At 41.8% G+C, this 23,317-nt stretch overlaps 1 long non-coding RNA gene across 1 annotated transcript in view; it reads left to right on the plus strand.

Annotated features, from left to right (window-relative positions):
• Positions 1 to 3,034: 3,034 nt before the first annotated feature.
• The window catches only part of Gm41097, a 53,840-nt gene continuing 33,557 nt past the window's right edge, over positions 3,035 to 23,317 (plus strand). The window contains exon 1 of the long non-coding RNA XR_874221.3: positions 3,035 to 3,225. This is a non-coding gene — a long non-coding RNA (predicted gene, 41097). The remainder of the gene's footprint in view (positions 3,226 to 23,317) is intronic.

The following is a 23,317-nucleotide window of genomic DNA, read 5'->3' on the forward strand; positions in this document are numbered from 1 at the left end:
GGCTCCTCACACCACTGTGTGATGGGATAACTGGAACCATTGGGCTATCCCAGCACCCCTCAGTAAAGCCCCTGACTCTCAAACATTCCATAACCCCCAATGCCCCCAAAATGGCCCTGCCAGCTGGGGAATAAGCATACAATGGATGAACTTTGGGGGACATTTCAAATGTGGAAATCTTATACCGTAAGCTGAGTTACTACCAGCAGACTGTGAGTCTGGTTGCTGCAGAGGGGGCTTGTGGTGTAGCACAATAAGACACATCATACATTGCCTCTTCTTGTCAGCAGGACATCCTGCCAGAAGCAGACATCCAGCTTATTATTCATAAATATGATTGGAAACCACACTTGGAGACTTTTTCCCCATCTGTCTAATTAAATGGGAAGTCCCCAAAGGCAGCCCAACATGAGCTCCAGTGTGTACCCTCAGCATAGCTTTTGGTACTGGATAAATATTAAACAATATTCTAGTAATAAAAGATTAGCATTTCCCACAAGGCTTTTGTAGCTGCGGTGAAAAGAACTCTGTTGAATGTAGTGCCTCCTGTTTTTCAAATGTCTCAGTGGGAGGCTCACTCCTTGTGTCAATCACAATCTCTCACCAGGTAAGCCAAGCTCCATAGGACTTCACATAAAATTATTTCATGCTGGAAAATAACCACATACAAACTCAAGGAAGAACCATGTTATTCATTACTGTGTTAAAAGTAGGAGGCAATCAAGTAAATTATTAGATCACTTCCTCCGGGAGGAGTTGTGACTGCAGAGCCACTACGCCACAGACCCTTTTGTGATCATTGGGATATCTTTTGGCCACTGTAGAAACAATGTAGCACTTTGAGCCTCTTTAGTGTGCAAGGTGGTGTGTGAAAACCCACATCAAAATTTGTTCATCCATGGAAGTAAAGAGTCTACTGTTAGAAACTTGTCATGATGATCTATCGAGCCACCAGGTATTTCTTGTGACTATTCTAGATCTTAGGCTATTGCTGTGTTACAAAGACAACATAGTGATAAAAGCCTTAGCATGTTGTGTGCTTCTAATGTGCAGAAGTGATTCGGCATGAAGGAAATAATCAGTGGGTGTTGTGGTAATCACTGTTTAGAAAGAGTCACAGAATAAGTAGTGGCACAGTAGAGTTCTGTAGAGAGGTGAGAAAGGATATCCGAGGAGGTGGACTGAAAAAAGTCGGTGGAGAGGTCACTACAGGCAGAGGGAATTCCTCCAAAGTATCTGCAGAGTTGGGATCTTGGTGTATCTGGTGTGGCAAAACATAACACACCAAGAAGAGAGAGGGAGCACAATGCATGGATGACGGGGACAGAACTCCTTTACATGTGACAAGGACTATAGGGTATGTAAAGTGGCTTAGAAAGATGATTGGTGATAATATAGGGTCTGAGCTCAGATGGAAAGGGAATAAATAATGGATCCTAGAAGTAATGTAAAGGTACTGATAGCCAATTTGTGGGCTATGCTATAAAGCTGGTAGGCCTTGACCTACCTGACTAGGTCCCTCCACTTATTGCTACTCTGCCTGTCCTAGCCTTGCATGATCACTGTGTGTGTCCTGATCATGAGGTTAGTGACAACAGATTAAAGAGGCACAGCCTTCTCACTGTCAAGGCACATCAGTTCTCCTATCTCTTGGGAATTATTTTTTGTATAAAGTCTATACCTAACTTTAAAGTAATACTGTAGAACTTGAAGAAACATCCTATTTGCCCCTGTGGTTTCCAAACTTTTAAAAGATGGAAACGTTAGAGCAAGTGAGGTGGTTCAGCAAGTACAGGCACTTGCTACTAAGCTGGATGTCCTGAGTTGGATTCCTGGAATCCATGTCATAGAAGAAGAAAACCAATTTCTGCAAGCAAGTTGTCTTCTGGCCTTCACACATGTACCATGGCAACTCAGCCCACACTCATGCGCAGAAGAAAAAAATGTAAAAAACAATTAAAAATGTACAGCCCTCACTAACAACCCCCGCCCCCCGCCCATGTCATTGTCACACAGCATCTGCATGCTTTTTTTTTTTTAAAGAGATGTAGACTGTGGGATTAAAATTTCACTTTATGAAGCCAATATTATGGAAGCCAACTGAAAATAATATACCCACAGGATGCTGGAAAGGAAACTATAGTCCTTGTGGAGTTAAGGAAATGCTAGGAATTTGGTAATGTTGGTGCTCCAGTGTTGGGGACTAAAAAGGGGGGCCCTGGGGAAGAGGGGGAGGAAAGACCCATACCCAGCCAGAATTTTACCTATTCTCTGGTCAGGCAGGCGTGGGAGGGCTGCCATATGCTCTCCACTCAGCCCTGGGTGGGCATTCAAGTCTTTGACCCACTCTTCAGGGGTGGCCAAGGGGCAGCCCTACCAGGGAGCCCTGGAGCTACTTTCCAAAAGCCCTGGGGTTATAGGAGAGAGGGGTGAGTGAAGAGAGGTTTCCAACACCGGCGAGAGTGAGTGCAGTGGATCTTGACTGGAGCACAGGAAGGTCTTCCATCAGGAGATTAGAAACGGCTCATTAGGAGAAAGCCTATCCCATCCTCCAAGCGCAGTGGGCCTTGATGAACAGAGACATTCTATGGTTTTAGAGCTTTATTATAGAGAAAAAGAGGGAAAGGGAGAAGGTAGGAGAGAGAGACAGAGACAGAGATGAGACAGAGAGAGAGGAAAGGCTAGAGAGAAAGAGTAAGAGGGAGAGAGGAGAGAAGAGAGGAGAGAAGAAGACAGAGAGGAGAGAGGAGAGAAGACAAAGAGAAGAGTGAGGAGTAAGAGAGCAAGGTGAGGCCAAGCAGCCCCTTTTAAAGTATGCTGTCTTATTTTACTGTTGCTAGGTAACTGGGGAGGAGTTTAGCCTGAAGGTCAGAAGCTTGGGACATTGTCTAAATGACTTCTAGCCATGTTTCTCTTGTGGGGGGCTGTGGGGGTGGTAACTTAGGCAGGAGCTAGAGTTCCAGGAGCATGAAGGAACACCTACCATGTCATGTAGGTGAATTATGACCATTCCAGGGTTCAGACCTCAGCTCAACTGGAGACCAGCCTGTCTGTGCATAGCCCAATTCCCCACACTCTAGCTCTCAAACTATGCCTTCAAACTGCCAGAGTGCTTAATTTTAGAGTGTTTGAAGAAGTTGTATGCTCTCCTTCAGCTTCTTTATCCAAGACAGAAAGCAGAGAAAGTGCCCAGGCAGAGGAACATACACCTCGGTCTACTTCCTGGTATGTCTAACCCCTCTATTTGCCTTGTAGAACCCTTACTTCAGGCCCATTCAGGGCCCATGCCAGGCTTTTTCTTACATGGTCTCAGCTGCTTCTCCCAAAAGTCTCATGAGATAGCCTTTGTATTTTTGTTTATCCTTTTAACAGATGAAGACTTTGATGCCTGACGTGATAAGGGTGTACTGGCTGGTTTTATGGGTCAACTTGACAGAAGTTAGAGTCATCAGAGAGGAAGACTCAGTTGAGAAGATGCCTCCATGAGTTCCAACTGTAAGGCATTTTCTCAATTAGTGAACAACGGGGGAGTGTCCATCCCATGGTAGGTGGTGCCGTTCTTGGGCTTTGGTTCCAGGTTCTATAAGAAAGTGGGTGGACAGTACCCCGGAGCTCTTGACTCTAGCTGCATATGTATCAAAAGATGGCCTAGTCGGCCATCACTGGAAAGAGAGGCCCATTGGACACGCAAACTTTATATGCCCCAGTACAGGGGAACGCCAGGGCCAAAAAGGGGGAGTGGGTGGGTAGGGGAGTGGGGGTGGGTGGGTATGGGGGACTTTTGGTATAGCATTGGAAATGTAAATGAGCTAAATACCTAATAAAAAATGGAAAAAAAAAAAAGAAAGTGGGTGGAGTAAGCCCTTTGAAACAAGCTAGCAAGCAGCAGTCCTCCGTGGCCTCTCCATCAGCTTTTCTCCATCAGCTCCTCCTTCCAGGGTCCTCTCCTGCTTGAGTTCTGACCTGCCTCCCTACAGGGCTGTGGAACTCTAATCTGAAAACACCCTTCCCTCCCCAACTTGCCTTTTGGTCATGGTGTTTTGTGGAGCAATAGAAACACCCTAAGGAAGACAAAGGATACCATTTTATTTTGTGTATCTGTTGAAAATGTAGTGAAAAAATACTAAAACTTTTACAGTATTTTAGGTAATTTTCTATTTCATTCTGTCCAATATCTGTCATCTATTTTGGGGAACTAGTTACCATGCCACTCAGTAATATTTAAACAAAACACTAAGTACCATGGGCTCAGGGCCTTACTGTGGCTTTGATGAGGGTTCTTGAATCATAATTGACATCTTAACAAACACAAACTATTCTCTCCTATTTTCAAAACCTGAAGCTGAGATGAAGATACATAATTTGGCCAAGGAAAACACAGCTAGCTGATGGCAGAGGAGGGCTGCTGGTCCAGTCACTTGCTTTACATTGAAGAACTTTTCCACAATAAATCTGTAGGTACCTTTAAGGTAAAGAAAAAAATAGTAGGAAGGAGAATCATTCAGAGATGAATGAGCATCCTGAATCCTACTGGGCTGGAGTACATAGGGAATGCAGCAGAGAAGCACTGGCGGCCTGCCCAGTCTCCAGTCACTGGAGAAGAGTCGAGAGGGTGGGGAATGTCTGATTGAGAGTTACATCACATGTGCTGTGGCTGGCATATGAACTGATCAAATCCTGGTGGCTTTTAGGAGGTCGTGGGCTGGTTGCCTCACCATGTAGAGCTGAGCTCTGTTTTATGTCTGCCTCTGCCAGGTCAAGTGACTTCATAAAAGGGCAATTTAAACACCCTGAGCACCAGAGGAAATCTCTGTTTTCTTCCTCATTAGCCTACAGTTTCCTGCTATAATCATTTGCTGGTAATGAAAAATCAAAATTCTAAGCAGTGTATACTAAAACTTTTCTTGGGAAGGAATCAGAGGTCATGGTGAACTGAGAAATACTGAAATATGATAACTGGGAGTGGGTGCAGAGCCCTTGACATTTCTTTAGAAATTTAAGTTGAAGAGAAACCTTAAGAGTGGCATTTAAATTTTTGGTCTGCTTCCATTTCCCTCCAAACTGGTAATTTATTGCCCTTCCATCTGGGTACACATCTCGAAGTCACATTAGGAAAGCCAAGTCTCCAAGGGGAAGCCTGAATCCACAAACAGATGTATTGACCAGAAATGTAAGGGCAAACTAATTCAATTACTTTCAGTGGAGTTTAAAATATAATCCGCACCCAAGCATGTGGGTGCTTCTCACAAAAGGAAAGAGCTTTAAAAACATTGATTATGTTAGCCCGCCAAAGGGCAAGCCAAAAGGTGGCCTTGAATGCCTGGGGGTTTTTGGAGGGCCAGAAATGTTTCTGTCAGCACAGGAGCCAGCGCTATGGAATGATGGAAGAAATGAAAAATCAACCTGAAAGTTAAACACTTTGCTTCAGACAAGCCAGTACAGTGTTAAAATGCTGAATTGCTTTTTAAAAAGGTTTATCTTATCCATGGTGTGTGTGTGTGTGTGTGTGTGTGTGTGTGTGTGTGTGTGGAATCAGAGGACCTCTCCTCACCCAGCCCCCACTCAGTTTTCATAGAGCATCTGTTGGAGAAAATAAAATTTATTTATTTATTTATTTATTCTTGGAAAACAATTTGATCTCTTTTATCTGAAAGTTTTTGCCAATGTTTTCATCAGTTCTCTCAAAGATAGCTGCGATTCCGCTTTGACTTTGAACAAAGAATAAATTGGGTTTCTCTGCAGTGAAAAATAGGAGGCTTGCTAAAAGCACTAACTTCAAAATGGTCCTTACTGTATGATTTGAGAGAGAATATTGGGGGAAAAAGTGCCCAGTGTTGCCTGCACTGAGAAGCCCACTTTGGCTTGTATTAAACTGCAGGACTCTTCTGGGGAAGTGGTGAATTATGATTTGTTCAACCTTAGTGTCATTAATTTTCTTGACCCTCTTTCTGATTCATTCACTTGTGGCTCCACTAGAAATTTATTTTTAATTTTGTGTTGTCTGAAAAAAGCATATTGCTAGAAAAACAAGCACATCTTACATATGCCTGACATTTTAAAAAAATGAATGTAACATACTTTGGGCTGAAAATAAACAACTTGTCTTTCCCTTTCATAACTGAACAATATTTATGAACCTTCAAAATCGGCTTGCTAATATGTTTGCACCAGCCAAGCAACTGTCCTGCATAAGGAACTTCTTTGTTCTCTCCTTTAAAAGTCTCTGTCTTTAACTCCCAGAAGTCTACCTGACCCCTCAGTCCAGATCACTGACCATCAGCAAGGCCAGCCAGCGTTCACCGGATGCCCTGCTTGATTCAGAGTGGCCATGTTCAAGATAGCACATGGATGATCAAGAATTATACCATGTATCCTGCATGCTTGCAATGTCTTAATCTACTTTCTTTGGAACGTTGAAGTCATTTAAATGACAACAAATATCTGGCTTACATTCTCATTCCAATATTTACTTAGACCTTGGGCAAAATACTCAAAATTTTCTTAGTCTTCATTTAATCACCAATATTTAACATAGATATTTAAATACATATATCCTTCTTAAAAGACTATTATAAAGACTAAATGAAGACAGGCTTATAGCATACTTACCATAACTGTGGGCATGTTAGTAACTCTTAGTTGTTAAACCATTGAGGAGGCAGCTTCTCTGATGTTTCTATACAGGTTTGCATTTTATGAGATTCTACCTTAAATAGCACTTTAAAAACAAATTGGTGTTAATGTCAATGTTGTGCCTTCTTCAATATGATTTTTGTGACTACAGATTGATTACAGTTGGTTCTACTTCTCTTGGGGTCCTCACCTTCAGGGTCATACTGTTCTGAAGAAAGATGGTCACCATTATAAGTGCAAACTTGAGCTGTACTCAAGATACTCAGCCAAGTGTGGAAAGGTTTTCTTAGAACAATTCTTCAAAAAGTCAACCAAGCAAAAAATTATCCAGGTTGAATTGATCTGATCATATATTCACACATTAAATGTGTGAGTTCACTCTAGAATATTATCATTAGCTTTATCACTTGAAAACTGCCCTTCCCTGGAATCCCCTTGTAGAGCATTAATGAAGTGTAGAGCTGTGTTTGTCAAGCTCTCCCTGCTGTCTCCTAACTAGAGTTGTCTCTTTGCACTGCAGTGTGGGTGACTTTTTGAAATCCAGCTAACTAACTGCTTTTTGTGGACATGTATCTAACATGTTTTGTTCAACCAGCTGAGAGATTTCACAGTGCATGATTACATATTCTGTTGTCCATATTATACTTGGTTCTCTTACAAATCCTCATGGTCTTTTAAAAATAATGTTCTAATCACTTTCTAAGACTTTTATGACCTCCCTGTCTTTGGTAATCTAAGCATATTTATTTCATAGTTTCAGTGAGAATATTTATAACTCTGGAGATGCTAATTATCTTGTCTGTTACATCATTGGGTTTTCTATCATGGTACTTTGTTGTCCGGTACAAATAATCTTATTAAAAATGTCTCTGTCATTGGAGTTGGGACTAGGATGCAGACATGTTTATGCAAATCTTTTATGTCTTTTATTACTGCAATCTGTGAGAATTCAGTGCTATTATAATGCTTGGATTAAAAGAGGGAAACACCACAGTAGAAAGTTATTTTCCTTTCTTTTTTCAGCACTGTGCCTTGAACCCAGGATTTCCTGTATATTAGGAGTTTAAATTGTTTTTTTTTTTGTTTGTTTGCTTGTTTGTTTTGTTTTTAGTAATGTTACCATTTTGTTTCTTGTAAATGAAAAAAACAGCATCAGCTCTAGCCTGGCCTCACTGTTGTTTACACACTGTCTCTAGAGCTTGGAGAACTGGTTTTTACAATCTGTTGTGTAGTGCCATGAGGATGCTGAGAAACAAATTACATATTAAACACATCACATATAATGTCTTTAAAAGACATTATAGAATTCAAACTGCAGACACAATTTTTGACATATTGACAGCAGCAAACCCTTTACTGCTGCTCAAGTCTTAAAAAAACATCAGAAAATCCATGAAGAATAAGGACCTTATGAACATGAGCAATACAGTAAGTGGTTTCTTATTTCCTTTTGTTCGTTTGTTCTTTCATTTACTTTCATATTTTGATATTTTCATTAAGAGCTCTGAAGACTGAGTACATGGATCAGCTACATCTCAGATAATGTTTCTGCTAGCAAAACACATGCCCGTTATTAAAACAGGACGGTGGGATCCCTGAGACTCAGTCATGCTCTGCTGCCCTGGCCTGTACATACTTCCCCACCGGGAACTTTCCTTCCTGGGACTCACTTATCCATCCATAGAGATAATTGCATCCTCTTCTAAGTTCCTTTGCTTGTTTTCAGGTTGATTTCCTACGCTGAAGCTCCCAAACCACATGTAAATTTGGACTGGATGCCTGATCATCTCAGTGATGGATTTTGATATAATTCTGCAAGTTATCTCTCTACCTGTAGCTCTGAATAAATGCTAGTTTTATGGGATGTCTCTCTAAGCCAACAAATGATTTTTTTCCTAGTCTTCCTCTCATTAAAAAAAAAAAGGCTCTATTACTTTTCTTGGGAGCTCAGTTCCAGCTCACAGCCTTTCATTGCTAAAAGCTGACCATGGTCCGAGGTCCTCTTATATTGCCTGGCCTCTTGCTGTCTCCAGGGGATCAGCTCTGGTATGCATATATACTTGATTGCTCTGCTGTTCTCATGTGTTATCCTTCTATTATCTGTGCTTTTAATGTGAACACATCCTCTTTGGTCAGTTCAGTGTCTTGGGCTTCTCAAGCTCCTCTCCTTAGGGAGCACAAGTAACATCTGTGCACCTCTTAGACCTCTAGGCCAGAACTCATGGAAATTGCTGATTCAGCTCTCTGAGCCTAGAAGTGATTTAATGGAGTAACTGGAATTTTTGACCTTTGGGTAAAGTAACAACAAACCCATGGTCCCTAATTTATTTATTTAATAAGTTGCTTCGAATTTAAGGTATGTCCACATGTTTGATATTCTTTTGGTTATCTCAGAACATAAAAATTAATTTCTCACAAGGATTTACTTTACCACAGAATAAACAAAAATGCAGTCCTTCCTACCAATGTCTCCAGGTTATTGTGAAATATGACACATTGAATAACCATCATTGTTTCTACAATTGAATCAGTACTGGGAGCCAATGATTATATCTTCAGGAATAAATAAAGATCATATCACTGTTGGCCTAATGTTTTCAGAGTTTCTAAGTGGTAGGTACTGTCAACTTCTTCTGAAAATTGGTTAGAAAGGCCAGACTGTTTTCCTGTTACTGTAATGATAACCAGACTCCTCAGTAACCTTTAAGCTAGAAAAATATAATTGAACTTCTAGAAATGTTCTATTGCAGTACAATGGCAAAATATCACTCCCACCCCTTTAAGATGTTCCCCTTGATCTGGTGATATGGCTGAGCAGGTAAAGGCATTTGCATCCAAACCGGAAGACCTGAGTTCAATTCCTAGGACACACATGGTAGATGAAAGAACCAATTTCTACAAGCTGTTCTCTGACCTCGACATAGATACACCCCCACTCACACACACACTCAAATAAGTAAATGCTATATAACATTAAAAGAATTTTCTCATGTACCCAAATAGCCACATTTCCTTGTGAGAAAACCAACATGAAGATTAGCATCAGTCCCTACATATGGTGGCTGATGGTCATCAGGAGATGGTATGAGAGGTTGACCTTGGTCTTTCTCCCTGGATGACAATACTATGGCCAGAACTGAGGTGGGAGAAGTGAGCTACTTGTCTTCAACAAAGAATGTAAGAAGATTCAAAAAAATTCAGTGATTATGATAAATGATATTCTTAATTAATATGAAACATAAGTTTAGTTAGATTTAATCATTCTATATTACATACACATACCAAAACATTGCAATGTATTTCAAAATGTAATCCCAGCATGATTTGTGAAGTAAAATAATGTTAACTAAAAATAAATGTATTAAAGAAGTATATTCTAAAAGCCCCACATGGCAGACTAAAGGCTGTGGCTCCAGGCTGAATTGATAAAGGAGAAGGTGTAATGGTCATCCAGCCTAACATTGTGGTGATGCGAAGGAGACAAAAATACAGGATCATATGCTGCCTTTCATCATTGCATTGCTAAAGCATTGATTTCAATTTGGTAAGATATTGTTAGGCACTGTTACTTTCCTCAGCTTTAAATTTGCACTGGAGGAGTAGTATATCACTTAACCTAGTCCTAGCTTTGGGCCGGAGAGATACCGCAAATGTGGTGTTTTCTGAGTTATTATATCTGTTAGTTCTGGAATATGTGTTCTTTCTTGGATATTTATCCCTTAGTTTTCTCATTAACAAAACGGTAATGTTAACAGTGTTTTATTTTACAGAGTTAAGTGTAGCTGACTACAGTGAATGCCAGAAAATATCTAAGCTTATCCCTATTGCTCTAACAAACTCTCATAGATAGTGTAGCATTTTAAATACAACCAAGATTTAGTCTTTCCTAGTCGAAAGTGTGAAGAACCCAAGTCAGGATCTGAAGAGGACCTGTTTCCTGGTTCATGGACAGACTACGCGCTCTGGCTCTGTTCTTACATAGCCGAAAGTCAGGGCAGTTCTCTGAAGGCCTGCACAAGGCCTTGATCGCATGCACAAGGGCTCAGCTGCAAGGCCCTCTCATGCTGCATCCTGATATCATCACTTGGGGATTAGATTCCTGCTTGTGAACTCAGGGTTGGAACATTCAGTCTATGGCACTGAGGATAACTTGTCAGTAGTAATATGAGAAATGAAAGATAAATTAAGTTCAAAGACAGGGCAGACTTTTTTTTGTGGCCTTGGCTGCCTTTTTGATGATTTGTAAAAATTTCAGTAAAACATGCCTAGCCTCAAAGTTTCCATGTTCATCCTTTTAAAGGATGCAGTTCTGTGGCATCAGGCATGTCTTTATCTGCAAACCTTTGTCACCTCCCCCACCCCATTCAGAATTTCCAAGGATTCAAAACTGAATTCTGATACTATTAAAAGGCCAGTGAAGGATTTAAATTAAAAAAAAAAAAACAAAACTCAAAAGAACTTGTGAAGAGATTTGGGAAGCAAAGTGAGAATGATGTATAGAATCATCACCACCACCACCACCACCATCATCATCACCACCACCATCATCATCATCATAACAATAATTTAAGGCCCTTCAGGTGATAAAGGAGTGGGTGGCAAAGGCACAGGCTACCAGCATAACAAAAGAAGTAAAAAGGAAGGAAAGAAAAAGAGATGGGGGCATGAAGAGATAAGCAAGGGAAAAGGGAGGGTGTGGTCGGATAGGTGAGGAGACAACATAAAAAGAGAACCCACTCATTCTAGTGTCCTTTGGCACAGGACATGGAGCTCTGGGTCAGGCAGCCACTTCTCTCCCAAGCACTGGTGTGCCAGTGTGGTATAACTGCTCGTTCAGGAGCTTGCAGTGAAACTGAGGAATGTGATTAGCCTGTTTAACATGGCTTTACTTCAAAGCTGAACTTAGAAGTAATTTAGTCTACAAATACTGGCTCTAAGGGCTCATCACCCAGTGCCTCCTATGTACTTCACTTGTTGAGAATATTTAGATCTGTCATTATTCACTATATGATAGAATATTTTATGAAATGTATGCTGTTCACTGAAGTCCAGTGTGCTTTAAGTTATTATACTACTACCAAATCTCAATTTCGTAATCATTGGCAGTCCTTTTCTAGCCTGGACCAGGCTATGATGGAAGTATTTACATCAGGAAGTCACAAAGCCTAAGGCTTGGGGCATGATTGGCTCAATGTTAATAATGCAGATTTTATACTTTAAAATGGCCTTTGCACTAGAATTCTGTTTTGTTAAAGTTAAATGGCTACAACCCAAGAGTTCTACAGACACCAAAGAAAGCACTCTGTGAGAATCAGAACGTAAGGATTCTTATAATTATATTTCATAATTATTCCTATGCTACAAGCAGCTGCTGCTATCTTTTCCATCAGTAAAAGCTGTGAAAAACTAAGATTTACATGTATCCAGAGACACCTTTGGGAAATGGGCCTTTGAATGTTTACCAGAACACTCTAACCATATTCTGCTGATGGACAGATGGATCAATGTTAACAACAACCCGAATGCCCCATTGTACATTAGGTATGGCATTGGAGGGACTGTTTTATATTCACATCTCAATTTTTCATACCATCTTCTATATTCAGTCAGTGTACTACACCTGAGGGCTAACGGAAACTCCCTCCCATTCGTGAATGAGGAGAGATACAATTCTGGCTCAAGATTCCACAAGGGACATTCAAGAGAATGTTCAAAACCAGGAAGGATTCAATGCACAGGATTCTTCACCCTAGAGATAAGGTTGAAGAGAATTCAGAGTCAGCAGAGACAAGGCATGCCCAGGAAGCACTGAGAGAGCCAGAGGGTTGCAAGGCATATGGGGCTGCAGTGTCCATTTACCCTTTGGAATGCAGCCCTCTTGTTGGCATGGCAACTGCTGCAAAATAAATTCAAGTTGGTACTTCAAATGGTGCCTCAGAGACTGTCCATGAGCCATTTAAATAGCTTGTTTGTTATGTATAAGAATTTGCCTAACCTTCAACCTGCAATGGAAGCCTGGCAATATCTTTTTTATTGTGTTGATATGGATTCTCAGGTCATTATTGTCCTTAAATCTGTTTTTTTTTTTCTGCCCATCTAAAAAATACATTCAGACATTGTTTTGATTTTTCCAGCCTCCCTTGGGATACCCCAGGCCTTCCATCTTGCCTTGTGATGGAGATGCTGACAGGCAGTGTTTCTAGTTTCATCTTTCAGCCCCTCATTTCCTGCTCTAAGCTGGGCTGGGCTGCACAGCATTCAAAAGAGGGAGATACTCCCTTCTGGAATGCCTTCTGGAACTTCTGTTGGGAATATAGCATCATCAGTTATGTTACTGTTTCTGCACTGAGGAAGGAGAACCTCATGGCTGAGCCTCACAAACGTCTTCTAGCTAGAGACTGTCCCAAACGCCAGCCACCCCCACCCCCCACCCCCCAGCTCTCCTGTCCCTTGCTGATTCTACAGGCCAAATGAAAACAAATTCATAAAAAACTAAAAAAATGACTTAGAGAATTCAAAAACCAATGGATAAGTCTGGCTTCTTAGATCAGTGGTAGAGTTAGCAAAACAAACAAGGATCTAGACCAGAGGTTCTCAATCCATGGGTTGTGACCCCTTTAGGATCAAGCAATCCTTTCACAGACCATCCATCGAAAACTATGGGTATTTACATTACAATTCATAACCATAGCAAAGTTAGAGTTATGAAGTAGCAACAGAAATAATGTTATGGTTGGGGGTTTCAACATGAGGTTGCAGCATTAGGAAGGTTGAGAACTGACGATCTAGATTGTTTCTGCTCTTGGCTTCTCCTAAAAGAGCATGCATCTCAGACAGACAGACAGACAGACAGACAGACAGACAGACTGGAGGTGGGAGGATAGAAAGAGCAGTTGGAGCATTCCTTGAATAACTCTTGCTGACTCCTAGTCTAAACCATGACCACGTCATTTCAGGAATGCAAGAGGATGCTCTCATTCAACTCTAATCTACTGCCTAAACTACAGAAACATACTCAGCTGTGCTGCAGAGCTGGGAGAGTCAATCCATCCACTTTTCTAGGGAAGCAGAAGGTAAAATCTTAAGGTATGAGAGGAAGCTCTCACATTCCAGTTCTTGAGAATTCAGCTCCTATGTTCTCTCTTCCCTGTGTCTTTTGAACTTAAAAGGAAAACATTTCCTAGGCTGACCCTTGCCCTGCTCTTAGATAGTAAAAGCAGAGAACTTAGGTGCTTGCATCTTGGAATTTGTAAAATTGGCACACGGCCCCACAAGCTTTGCAGTTTGAGTGATGGGTCCCATTCAGTGACAGTGATGGACAGATAAATAGTCATTGCAGATGGGTCCTTATTCTGTCTGGTCACTGCTCTGGGAATGACATGTGCATTAATCCCAATGACCAATCTTGTAAGTAGTAACAGTATTTTTTTATTTTATTTTTTATTTTTGTGGTTTTTCAAGATAGGGTTTCTCTGTATAGCCCTGGCTGTCCTGGAACTCACTCTGTAGACCAGGCTGGGCTCAAACTCTCAGAAATCTGCCTGCCTCTGCCTCCCAAGTGCTGGGATTAAAGGCATGTACCACCACTGCCCGGCGTAGTAACAGTATTAATACTAACAAAATAAATCAGTATGCCACTTCATCTTTTGGAGGATGATGCGACTGGCATCTGGAGACAGGTGATGTGACCCAGTCCTCAGCTGAGAAGCACAACTATAATTTGAATATCTGCAGTTCAATTGTAGGGGACGAATGATTTTCAGCCAAGGATAATAAACCTCCACAGGCTCTACTTCGGAATGGTTCTTGAGATACATTTCATTATGATTGGGATGACGATGTTGCTATCGATGGGTAGAAGCAAGAGATACTGCCAGCGACCCTGCCCCTCTATGGTAACATAGAGAACTGTCAACCCAATATACCAAGATGGCCAATTGGAAACAAATTCAGGAAAATGTAAGCTGAGCAACCTGCACCTTGCTTTCAAGCACACTCCTTCTCAGAGTTCTGGTGCCAAGAGGCAGCACATTCATGGTGCTCAAGCCGTGTGAGTCAGGAAAGCAGCTGTCTGGCAGAGTGTTGGAAAGAGCAGATGCCAGGTGTAGCAGCTGAGTATGGAGACATGCTTCAGAAAAGCAGTGGGAAGAACAAACGCTGTGCTGCTTGTGCAGGTTCCAATAGTTAGATGTAAGGACAAAGGCTTGGGTTGTGAGCGATGTGGTCCCTTGACTGCTTCATTTGGTCATCCCATATCTGTGATCTCTGGTGCAAAGGCATTTCTCCAGAACAGGCTTTCAGTTGGCTTCGGGCTGAAATCTGACAGGGACTCACGCATTATTATAAAATGCATTTTTACTACAACTAATTCTTTGATGGTTTCATATATAGCATGTAATTCATTTTGAACATATTCATCCCTTCCTTCTAGCTAGCTCACTCCCAACTGTCCAGTTCCCCTCCTGACAAGTCGCCCTTCACTCTTGCAGTTCGCTTTGCTTTGCTTGTTTGCTTGTTTGCTTGATCTGTGACCCACTGGGTTTAAACTGTATGTGGAGCTATTCTGTAGCATGAAGGACTCACCTGTGACTGTACCACCGGAGACAATGGCATCCTGGTCCTGGTTTTCTGTAGGACTTGGTTTGGACACAGTCAGAAATGAGAAGATATACCTAGTAAAGATGTCTCCTTTCCTCCTTGCTCTCATACGATCCCCTGGGACAAATTGACCAACAGGGATCAATAGGAAGTACTGCCCATGCTTTCACTGCAAAGCATATGTGGAAAATAATAACATTTCAATATTTTGCATGATTATGTAAAATGTGGTCAGGGTGAGTATTATGGTTTTTTTTCTTTTTTTCTTGTATATTTTCTTTATTTAAATGTCAAATGTTTTCCCCTTTCCAGGTCTTCCCTTCAGAAACCCCCTATCTCATTCCACCGTGCTTCAATGAGAGTGCTCTCCCACCCACCCACCCACTCCCATCTTCCTGCCCTGGCATTCCTCTATGCTGGGGCATTGAACACCTCAGGCCCAAGGGCCTCTCCTCCCACTGATGTCCAGCAAGGCCATCCTCTGCAACATATGTGGCCAGTACCATGGGTCCCTCCATGTGTACTCTTTGGTTGGTGGTCCAGTCCCTGGGAGCGCCAGGAGGTCTGGCGAGTTGACACTGTTGCTCCTTTCATGGGGCTGCAAATCTCTGCAGCTCCTTCAGTCCCTTCTCCAACTCTTCCATCGGGGATCCTCAAACTCAGACCAATGGTTGGCTTCGAGCTTTCTCCTCTGTATTTGTCAGGCTCTGGCAGAGCCTCTCAGGAGACAGCCATATCAGGCTTCTATCAGCAAGCACTTCCCAGCATCCCCAATAACATCTGGGTTTGGTGACTCTATATGGGATGGATCCCATGGTGGGGAAGTCTCTGGATGGCCTTTCCTTCAAACTCTGCTCCACACTTTGTCTCCATATTTCCTCCTGTGAGTATTTTGTTCACTCTTCTAAAAAGCACTGAAACATCCACATTTTGGTCTTCCTTCTTCTTAGGCTTTATATGGTCTGTAAATTGAATCTTGGGTATTCTGAACTTTTGGTGTAATATACACTTATCAAAGAGTACATACCATGTTTGTTCCTTTGTGACTGAGTCACCTCACTCAGGACAATATTCTCAAGTTCCATCCATTTGCCTGCAAATTTCATGAAGTCATTGTTTTTAATGTCTGAGTAGTACTCCATTGTGTAAATGTACCACATTTTCTGTATCCATTCCTCTGTAGAGGGACATCTGGGGTGCTTCCAGCTGCTGGCTATTACAAATATGGCTGCTATGAACATAGTGGCACATATGTCCTCATTACATGTTGGAGCATCTTCTGGGTATATGCCCAGGAGTGGTATAGCTGGATTCTCAGGTAGTTCTATGTCCAATTTTCTGAGGAACTGCCAGACTGATTGCCAGAGGGGGTTGTACTAGTTTGCAATCCCACCAGCAATAGAGGAGTGCTGCTCTTTCTCCACATCCTCACCAGCATCTACTGTCGCCCGAGTTTTGATCTTAGCCATTCTGACTGGTGTGAGATGGAATCTCAGGGTTGTTTTGATTTGCATTTCCCTGATGACGAAGGATGTTGAATATTTTTTTAGGTGCTTCTCGGCCATTCAAGTTTCCTCCATTGAGAATTCTCTGTTTATCTCTGTTCCCCATTTTTCATAGGGTTATTTGGTTCTGTGGAGTCTAACTTCTTGACTTCTTTGTATATATTGGATATTAGCCGTCTTGCCAAAAGTAATCTACAGATTCAATCCAATCCCCATCAAAATTCCAACTCATTTCTTCATAAAGTTAGAAAGAACAATTCTCTCATTCATTTGGAATAATAAAAACATCCCAGGGTAGGGAAAGCTATTCTCAACAGGAAAAGAACTTCTGGAGGAATCACAGTCTGTGACCTCAAGCTGTACTACAGAGCAACAGTGTTAAAAACTGCATGGTATTTGTACGGTGACAGGCAGGTAGATCAATGGAATAGAATTGACCCAGAAATGAACCCACACACCTATGGTCACTTGATCCTTGACAAAGGAGCTAAAACCATCCAGTGGAAGCAGCATTTTCAACAAATGGTGCTGGTTCAACTGGTGGTCAACATGTAGAAGAATGCAAATTGACCCATTCTTATCTTCCTGTACAAAGCTCAAGTCCAAGTAGACAAGGACCTCCACATAAAACCAGATACACTGAAACTAATAGAAGAGAAAGTGGGGAAGAGCCTCAAACACATGGGCACAGGAAAACATTTCCTGAACAGAACACCAAGAACTTTTGCTCTAAGATCAAGAATTGACAAATGGGACCTCATAAAACTGTAAAGCTTCTGTAAGGCAAAGGACATTGTCAGTAGGACAAAAGGACAACCAACAGATTGGGAAAAGATCTTTACCAGTCCTACATCCAATGGAGTATTATATTGTTAAGCATCATCAATGCAGTTTTATTTCAGCCTCCTGTACTGCAGGTTCTTCTTGAGAACTCTATCTTCATGATTCTGAAGGGATTCGCTTTAACATTACCTCACAGTTTGCTACATGGAATCTAAGTCTTCACTGACCTTTGTCTCAGTTGTGGACCAGCTGCACAGGGAGACTACTAAAAAATAAATTATCTTACATCCTGCCTCACGTCCACTGAATGAGAATTATCATATTAACAAGGTCTCCAAGTTACTCATGCATTCTGGTCTGTAGAGTTTTGACTTATATCTGCCAATTTGTTCTAAAAGCTGTAGAGCTACATGGATGGGAGTTTCTCTCTAAGGCTCAGTTGCCCAGTTTTTGAAAACAGAAGCTGAGTCACATGGATTCTGGAGTCATTTCAGCTTCAGAATTACTGTGACATCCCAGAGTCTTTCTTGTTACCACTTATCAATGACATTTCTAAGAACTGTCTTTTCAACTAATTTTGTTCCCATGCAGTTAACATAGAAGTACACTAAATAAATAAATAAATAAATAAGCTAGATGCTACAAGAGACTCATTTCCATTTTTAGAAACAATATCTTTCTCTCCAGCCTAGGCTGATATTGAACTCATGATTCTCCTGCCTCAGCTTACCAAGTACTGGGATTGTAGGCATGTGCCATTATACACTATTGTTTAAAAATATGAATATTAGGACCACTATGATATGATGCAGTGTAGAGTCATATAATAAATACTTACCTGTGATTATTTTACATTATCAAGTATTCTGTGCTTTATATAATCCTTACGTGTTGTGTCTTTTAAGTACTTGGTACCGCAATGTAGTTCACAAAAGCATTGCCGTAGGTATGATGCACGAGCAACCATTCTGTAACATTAACATCACACAGAATTTCTAGTTAGTGGGAAATTAGCTCAACTATACTTGCATGGAACCAATACTGCACACATGGCCAGTCTGAATGAAATGCAGATTTCTAGCAGGTGACTCAAGAAGTCACAGCAGAATGTCTGGGCTGACGTGCATGAGACACCCCAGCGTGACTTTTCCTACTCTTCCCACTGACCACTGTGTTCCTTGTAGGACTGTGCCCTCCCTGTAAAGGCAGATATTGCTCATTAACAGTCACTCCTTTCTAGCTGTGACAAGTTGTCACTTCTTTCATGTGATTTCTTTCTCTCTATAGAGTTTCTTGACCCAACTGCTAGGTCTCCCTAGGAACTGGCTTCTGTGCTGGTCATTGATCCCATATATATTTTTTTTAATTTTAAAGAAGATATTTTTTCATATAATATATTTTGATCATTTTCCTCTCTCCAACTTCTCCCAGATCCCCCTCACCTCCCGTTGCCACACAGCTTTATTTACTTTGAATAAAACAAAAAGGGAAGAAAAAACCACCTTAAAAACACAAAAGAAATCAAAATGGACAAGCAAGACAGGTAAGGCAAAGGGGGGGGGGGTGGGAGAGAGAGAGAGAAATGGAGACGGAGACAGAGTTGAGTTGATGCTGCCTAACTAACCCTGGGACATGGACCCTGCCTCTAGGACGTGGTGGTTTCAGTTCCATTAATTTGCTGGAATGCCTCTCTGAACTCAGAAAAACACACTTGGTAAATTCACTGTTACAATAAGCAAAGAAAACAGATGTATAGCTAGATAGAAGAGATATGTAGAACCGCTGTAAGAAGGCAAGATGAGCCTCTCTGCCCTCCCTGCTACCCTTCCATCCAGACACCATTTCACACATTTTGTCCTTTAGTTTATTTAGTTCGTTTTCAACAAGTATTTTGTGAGGTTCATTAACTATTTGGTCATTCATGATCAACTTAATCTTTGACCTTTTTCATCTGCCCAGAGGGAAGAGACTGAAAGTTCTAAACTTTCAACCACATTTAGTTTCCCGGGCAACTAGCCTATTGTGGCTTGGATATGAATGTCCCCAAAGGCTCCTTGGTTGTGGGCCTGGTTTCCCATGGGCTGTTGGTAATATTCTTGAGAAGTAATGGGATCATAAAGTGCTGACCTCATCACTGGTTTGAGCCACCAATGAGTTCATATTGAGTAAGCTATTAGGAGGTACAGAGTACTTTAAGGAAGCAGGTTGCTGGGAGGGGAGTGTGCTTGTGAGGGGTATATTGTGATCCAAGATTGACCCTCTCTTCTTCTGCCTTCTGGTTGCATTAAATGTGCAGATACTTCTCTTGTATGTTTCTGTCTCCAGGATGTTTCTCCAAAGAGCCTTGGATTAAAGTGTGGGCCAAAATCAACCTCTTTTCTTTCTAATTGTTATTCTCTGGTATTTTATCATGACAATAGAAAGTGGGCTAACTTATAGCCCCTTACCCCAGACTATGTAGGAGGCCACCTGAGAGGCCAGATCTCTTGGGTTCAGACTCCATCTTAGAGAACTTGACCTAAGGTTAAACTCGACTTAACTAACAAGCCAGGACCTAGCACCAGTTTGCAGGTTACTTCCTAAAAAATCTATACCTCTAGGTTCCAAGCCTGCCCCTGGAACTTCACTTCCTAACAACCACCAATCAGGAAGAAAACAGAAATTAAGTTCATGGTTTGGCTCCAAGCATCAGCCGATTATGTTAAAGGACAATAAAATTCCATAATGCCCCCCATCAAATGTGTGCCAGGCTAGAAACTCCCACACCTTGCTTGTTTGCTTGCTTCTATAAATGTTTGCCTGAAACGGCTCGGAGCTACACCCTCCTGTTCTGCTGAGTCAGAGATGGTGGTGTGATCCAAGCTCCAGTTTGTGAATAAAGACCATAGTGTTACTGATTGCATTGGAGTTGGCTCCTTGGTGGTCTTTTGGGGTTCACGAACACTTCCTGGCACAATACATGGACTCAGGAGCTGTCGATACGGGATATTCCAAAAGTTTTAGGAATTCCATTTCAGGAAGCACAAACATAAAAGAGTAGGACAGAAAAGTCTCTTACCAATTCTATGCACAAGGACTTAGGAGTTCTTTCTTAGGAGCTGGGAACAGATGGAAAATACATACTTCTTGTGATATCTAAATATCACAACAATTTTAAATACATACATCCTGAAAGTCAGAGTCCTTCTACTGGGATTTGACCGCTAACTAGCCATAGCCCCATGTGTTAATCCAGAATGTCATGCTCACTGAAATCCCACAGGCCTGCCAGTATTCACATGAACTTTCCATGAAGAATGCTCTCCCAGCCAGCCTTGGCCAATTCACTTTTTCTACATCCACAGAGAGCAAGTATATGCTGCTCTCTGCAAGCTTGCTCTCGAATAGCGAAAATTAAGAAAACACACAGGAGACAATATTATGTGACTGCAGGAGTGATGACTGAAAGCAAAGACAAGAAGCAGAGCATGGATGGAAAGAGGCTACACTGGGCTAGTCAGGAGAGGCACTCCTGAAGAGGTGATCCAGTTAGAGAGGATTTAGAAGTTGGGCACAGCCGCAGGGCATTTCTGGGAACTAAGCTTGCCTGCAGAGAGTGATAACACCTGCAGAGAGCAATAGTACCTGCAGCAGGTGAGGAGCTGCCTCTATGCAGCCTGTGATAGACAGTTTTCTACCTAATAAGGACCATCCATTCATTCCAAGGAGGTGTTTAGGAGTCTATGCTATGCAAGCTGCTGAATGCAGGCTAAGAGCACTTGGTGTCCAGGCACAAAGACCTAAGTTTGAATCCCTAGCACCCATGAAAAAGCCAGGTATGGCCATACATGCCTGTAATCTCAGTATCGATTAGAGTTAGGGGCAGGAACAGGTTAATTCTAGGTACTTACTTACCAGCCAACCTAACAGAAAAACAGCAAGCTTCATTCACATTCAGTGAGAGACTCTATCTCCAGAGAGATGGTGAAGAGTGATTTAGAAAGGTACCCCAAGTCTTCCCTCCAGTCCTGTTCTTGCTTCTACATGTGCAAGGATACACACACACACACACACACACACACACACACACACAGAGGCACATATTTGAATTCACATGAAGAAGAGATAATACAAATATATAATTTTTATTCATATGAAATCAAAGTATTAATCTATGATAGTCTAATAGAAGCCCTTGCTTATAAATTGTCAGAATGTATAAAAGTGAAAGGAATTAAAGTTTTACTTAAGCATGCTGACATCTGCCTGCTTGTTAAAGTCCCTACCTGGTAACTTAGGAATGCAAACACTTGTAAGAAACTGCACTAAGAAGTGGTTACCAGATATCAGGACAAAGGTCATACTTTAGATCCTATTTGCTAAGGAAGGGAGTTTTTTAAATTGATACCTGCAAATGCTTATATGCTTCGTATATTGCTACCTGCAAACGTTTGTTCCTGCAGTTTCTGTCCCTGTGAGCACTCATAACTATGATAAAAAATTATTTTGGTGGAATTGGGGTTTAGAGACCTCCCATAGTTATCCACACTGTTACCTGACCTATAAAAGTGCTGAGAAGTTGTTGGGGGCAGGGCTGGTTTGCCAGAACTTTCCAAAGCATTAGTGCATAAATTGAGATGAGTTCTTTTGTCTCTAGGGCTGTATGCTTTATTTTCTGTGTCGAATTTCTCTCTCTCTCTCTCTCTCTCTCTCTCTCCTAAGAGGCACAACTTTGGTAACCCCCGGGACTTCCTTCAAGGAAGTTACCTATTGATCAGTGTTTGAGGTGGAAGAACAAGATAGGGAACAGCTATCAGGTTGCAGAGAGATCAATACAATGCCCAGAGATCATCGCAGAGAGAGGTTAATGGGCATGTGGAGCACAGAACACCAGGAAGCCAGGAAGGAACTAGAGGGGAGGAGGAAGAAGGCTGATTTGTGAGGAGCTGAGGAAGCCTGTGTTGGCTGTGTGTAAAGAACAAAGGAAGTGCTGAGCGACTGTGTTATGTGACACAGACTGAGCGACTGTGTTATGTGACACTGGGCTGAGTGACTGTGTTATAAGACCCAGGGCTGAATGACTGTGTTATGTGACACAGGCACAGCCATGTCAAGGACTCAGGCCTCAGGTCCCTGGGAGTGGCAAAGCCTTCATGCTGCGGTGAGGCTTGGAGGGCAAAGCCTTCTTCTTGTCCAAGTGCTGCTGTTGGCCGTGTGTGCAAGTAGACATGTTTACTAATGATTGACCAGTGTGTGCATACCTAGCAACTGCAGCTTTCTCAGCTGCTTACAGCCTGTGCCTGCTCACCTATAGAGACCTCTCATGGAGACCAGCTAACCGCCTCTCCCTTGCTGTGTAATAAACAAACTGAAGCTCCAGGGCTAGAGTTGTTTGGTACCACTCCAGCAGGAAGTATGCAGCCTACCTGATCCCAGTTTAACTGTGTCCATGTGTCTGTTTGTTCTTTTCTCATTCCCTCCCCACCCCCAGTCAGAAACCCAAGCCGTGCAAGCACTCAACATTGATGTATTCCAAAGAGATGCTAGTTGGTTGAGAGGAATAGAAGATGATAAGAATCTGACCTTTGAGATTTGCATTTTAAATATTGCTTTAATGATTACAGGCTACATATGCCTGGGAAATTTTCTTCACCTTAAGTTTCCTCATCTATGTAGTCAGTATGACAATACTCCTTATTATCTAATGATAAGCCTGAGGACCCAAACAGACAAGTGTTGATATAGTCAAATTCTCAAAAGTAGCTCTCTTGAGTGTGGCCAGCATGGCTCTGGCAGGCCTTGCTCTTTCCCCTACTCCC

Source organism: Mus musculus, chromosome 14, assembly GCF_000001635.26.
Source record: "Mus musculus strain C57BL/6J chromosome 14, GRCm38.p6 C57BL/6J".
Classification (NCBI taxonomy): Eukaryota; Metazoa; Chordata; class Mammalia; order Rodentia; family Muridae; genus Mus; species Mus musculus.